Source organism: Acipenser ruthenus, chromosome 38 (genome assembly GCF_902713425.1).
Source record: "Acipenser ruthenus chromosome 38, fAciRut3.2 maternal haplotype, whole genome shotgun sequence".
NCBI lineage: Eukaryota > Metazoa > Chordata > Actinopteri > Acipenseriformes > Acipenseridae > Acipenser > Acipenser ruthenus.
In genome coordinates, this window is record NC_081226.1 from 5,757,916 (window position 1) to 5,762,816 (window position 4,901).

At 45.2% G+C, this 4,901-nt stretch overlaps 1 pseudogene; it reads left to right on the top strand.

Annotated features, from left to right (window-relative positions):
• The first annotated feature begins 298 nt into the window (after positions 1 to 298).
• Positions 299 to 4,370, top strand: LOC131706905 (uncharacterized protein K02A2.6-like; annotated as a pseudogene).
• Positions 4,371 to 4,901: the final 531 nt, after the last annotated feature.

Sequence of the window (4,901 nt, forward strand, 5' to 3'; positions counted from 1 at the left end):
TAGATAAAGGGACATTCAGAACAGAAAATAGGAGGCACTTTTTTACACAGAGAATTGTGAGGGTCTGGAACTGTAGAGTATTGGAGTGTTACAGCTTTAAGCAATGTATGCTAGAGAGGTCAAAGGGCAGAAGGCGGGAGCGAGATGAAAAAGGTTTGGTCTGGAGAACGGGGTCTGGTGCATGGCTGGTTTAATAAAAAAACAAGAGTTCACTTATTAAACACGTCTGGCGTGAATACTTTACATTGGCGACGAGGATAAAACTGCTCCGAAGGTTTCCAAAAAAAAAAAAAACAGAATGGCGGCATACGGCAAAATTGAAGAATATAAGGCAGAACAAGAGGACTGGATTCAGTATACAGAGAGACTGTCCCAGTATTTCATTGCAAATGAAATTAAAGAAACTGAAAAGCAACGTGCAATCTTGCTTAGTGTGTGCGGGGCTAAAACGTATAACCTTTTGAGAAGTTTAGTGGCTCCACTTAAACCTAGTGAAAAAACATTTGCCGAGCTCGTGGCAGCTCTTACAGAGCATTATAATCCGAAACCATCAGAGATTTAAATTTGATAGCTGTTCTCGCAAGCCAGGCATATCAGTAGCTGGTTTCGTAGCGGAACTCCGCGCACTTTCAGAGTATTGCGAGTTCGGAGACACATTGAATGACCGTTTGAGAGAGACTAGTGTGTGGAATTAACGATGAACGCATACAACGCCGATTACTGTCAGAGTCGACGCTGGATTTCAGAAAGGCACTGGATATTGCGCAAGGGATGGAAATTGCAGCAAAAAATACTTCCGATCTACAGGCTACAACAAGCGGCATTCTACTGTTAAGCACAGGTACGGTCAATGAGATTTCATACGATAAATCAGGAAGACAGACCAGTTACTCAGAGAACCAGCACAAATTGCCATGTTATAGATGTGGGGGTAAGCACTCACCTGATGTCTGTAATTTTAAAGATGCTGAGTGTTACTCCTGTAAAAAGCGTGGCCATGTTGCCAGAGTCTGTCGTAGTAAAAAGAAAGATACACGGAAACAGCCCAGGAAGGAGGAATCGATGCACGTAGTGGAGGAGGAAAGTGAAGTGTATACAATGTTCAATGTAAGAAGCAAGCAGCAGAGGGAAAAGCCAATCACTGTAGAGGTTATTATAAATGACCAAGTAACCACCATGGAGATTGATACTGGAGCTTCAGTATCAATAATTAGTGAATCAACTTACAACAGAAACTGGCCTTTGGACAATAAACCTGAACTTACCACATCTGATGTGGTTCTACGCACCTATACAGGGGAACAAGTTCCAATACTGGGGTCCATCAGCGTTTTGGTTAAATACCGAGGACAAGAGATATATTTACGACTCACTGTAGTTAAAGGGGAAGGCCCCAGTCTACTGGGTTGGGACTGGTTAAAACAGTTGAAACTAAACTGGACAGAGCTATTTTGGACACAAGCTGCAGGATACCAAACATTGTTGGAGAAGCATAGCGAACTCTTTCAAAGTGGTTTAGGTACACTTAGGGGAACGACAGGAAAAATTCAGGTGGACCCAGCAGCTAGGCCACGTTTTTTCAAACCGAGACCAGTCCCATACGCCATGAAAGACAAAGTGGATCAAGAACTGGACCGATTGATAGCAGAAGGGGTTATTGAACCAGTACAGTTTTCTGAGTGGGCAGCCCCAATAGTACCAATCCTAAAAGCAGATGGCAGTGTACGTATATGTGGGGACTACAAGGTCACAGTTAACCAAGTGGCAAGGATAGATACATACCCCATTCCCAGGATTGAAGATCTTTATGCTACGCTCGCCGGAGGACAGAAATTTACAAAAATTGATTTGAGCAACGCTTACCTGCAAATTCTACTGGACAAAGGATCCAAACCTTATGTGACCATTAACACACATCGGGGACTGTTTTGCTATAACCGCTTGCCTTTTGGAGTGTCAGCAGCACCTGGCATTTTTCAAAGAATAATGGATTCGCTCTTACAGGGCATACAGGGTGTGTGTGTGTACCTTGATGACATTCTCATTACAGGCAGAACTGAACAGGAACATCTTGCAAATTTAGAGGAAGTGTTACACAGGCTCTCACAGTCAGGAATGCGTATAAAAAAAGACAAGTGTGTTTTCCAGGCTCCTGAAGTCATCTATTTGGGACATAAGATAGACGCAGCCGGTCTACATCCCGTGGAAGAGAAAGTGAGAGCCATATCAGAAGCTCCAGCCCCAAAATCTGTTACTGAGCTAAAATCCTTTCTCGGCCTGCTCAACTATTATGGACGTTTCTTGCCAAATCTGTCCACAGTTTTAGCACCATTGCATAAACTGTTGCAGAAACAGGTCCAGTGGCATTGGGGTTTGGAGCAGACAAAGGCGTTTACGCAGGCAAAAGCTCTGCTGCAGTCTTCAGACGTACTGGTGCACTATGATTGTAAGAAAGCCCTGGTGTTATCATGTGACGCTTCGCCTTATGGATTGGGAGCTGTGCTTGCACATAGGATGTTGGATGGTTCAGAGCGGCCCATCAGCTATGCATCACGCTCTTTGGCACCTGCCGAGAAAAAGTATTCTCAACTGGAGAAGGAAGGGCTGGCTGTTATTTTTGGCGTAAAAAGGTTCCATTGCTATCTGCTGGGCAGACATTTTACAATAAATTCAGATCACAAGCCTCTCCAGAGCTTGTTCAATGAAAATAAACCAATACCCCCAATGGCCTCGGCTAGAATTCAGCGCTGGGCTCTAACGTTGGCTGCATATGACTACAGTTTCCGATATAAACCGGGGGAGGACCTTGGCAACGCGGATGCACTGAGCAGACTTCCTTTACCAGAAGGCCCACAAAAAGTGCCAATGCCAACCGAAACAGTTCTTTTATTGGAATGGCTCTCAACGTCCCCGTTAGATGCGAGACAGGTCAGCAAGGCTACCGAAAGAGACCCAGTGTTATCAAGGATACGCAGAATGGTTACAAATGGTTGGGTGGGGTTGCCAAATAGGGAAACCAAGCCTTATTTTAGCAGGAAACAAGAAATAAGCATCATGGAAGGTTGTCTCCTGTGGGGAGCACGTGTCATCATTCCACCTACAATGAGACCGCAAGTTCTAAAATTACTGCATGAGGCACACCCAGGGATAGTGCGCATGAAGTGTTTGGCACGGAGCTATGTGTGGTGGCAGAAAATGGACCAGGAATTAGAAAAGAAGGTCCAGGAATGTACCAGATGCCAAGCAAATCGGCACGCCCCTCCAGAGGCACTGCTACATCCCTGGAAATGGCCACAAAAACCATGGGAAAGAATTCATGTGGATTATGCTGGTCCTGTTAATGGAAAAATGCTCCTGGTGATAGTGGATGCGCATTCCAAGTGGATCGAGGTCCACCCGATGACCTCGTCCACAGCTGAGGCTACTATTGACAGACTCAGAATCACTTTTGCTGCTTTAGGACTGCCAGAATCAGTTGTTTCCGACAATGGACCACAGTTTGTGGGAGAACTATTCAGGCAGTTTATGGACCAAAATGGCATTAAGCACATTAAAACATCCCCTTATCACCCCTCCTCTAACGGTTTAGCAGAGAGGGCAGTTCAGACAATCAAGGAAGGATTAAAGAAAATGGAAAAGGGGAATATGGAGTCGAAACTGATCAGGTTTCTTTTCAAGTACAGGGTGACGCCCCAAGCCACCACAGGTAAATCACCAGCGGAGCTCCTGATGGGACGGAAACTTCGCACCCACCTGGATTGGCTATACCCAGATGAGAGAGCCAGGGTCGAGCAGAAACAGGCGCAACAGAAAGCAAATCATGATATACACGCCAGACAACGGTTCTTTAAGGTGGGGGACAGTGTGTTTGCTCGCAACTTTGGCACAGGGCCGCAGTGGTTGTCAGGCACCATAAGCAAACAGACAGGTCCAGTGTCATACGTTGTACAATTGCAAGATGGTAGAGCCTGCCGGAGACATGTGGACCATGTCCGTAGGGGTTTTCCTAAAGAACCTGAGACAGATATGCCGCAGCCTGACAGTCCCCAACTAGACGTAGAGGACACTGTGTCTGACCAGCCCAGTGTGGACCAGGGTGACTCAAGGACAAAGACACAGGATCAGCTTGCAAACTATGAAGAAGAACAGGAGATTCTAGAAGACACTTCTGAGAATCAGGACATTACAGTGGGGGACCAAACAGAAGACACAGCCCCTTTGCGTCGCTCTAGTCGTATCCCGAAGCCTCGGGTACTGATGGACTGGTAAAAGCTAAAACCAGATAGTTACAGGCAGTTACGGAAGAGAGGGCAGAATAATCCCTCATAATTGTCTGGAGGAACAGGGTAGTCCACCCCTGTCCTCATAGTGGGGTCAGGGATTGTTTGTGTTCTTGTTCTACATGTTATTATTAATAATAGTATTTTGTTTAAAAAAAAAAAAAATGAAAATATAGGGGTTGACAAATACTTAAAGTGGGAGGAATGTAGAGTATTGGAGTGTTACAGCTTTAAGCAATGTATGCTAAAGAGGTCAAAGGGCAGAAGGAGGGAGCGAGATGAAAAAGGTTTGGTCTGGAGAACGGGGTCTGGTGCATGGCTGGTTTAATAAAAAAACAAGAGTTCACTTATTAAACACGTCTGGCGTGAATACTTTACAGGAACCAACTCCCCAGTAATGTTGTTGAAGCTGACACCCTGGGATCCTTCAAGAAGCTGCTTGATGAGATTCTGGGATCAATAAGCTACTAACAACCAAACGAGCAAGATGGGCTGAATGGCCTCCTCTTGTTTGTAAACTTTCTTATGTTCTTATGTTCTTATGTTCTTATAAGTGCTAAATATGGTTTGCGTCCACGCTACGCAGCATTTAATACCATACTCGAGAACCGGAACCGAGAC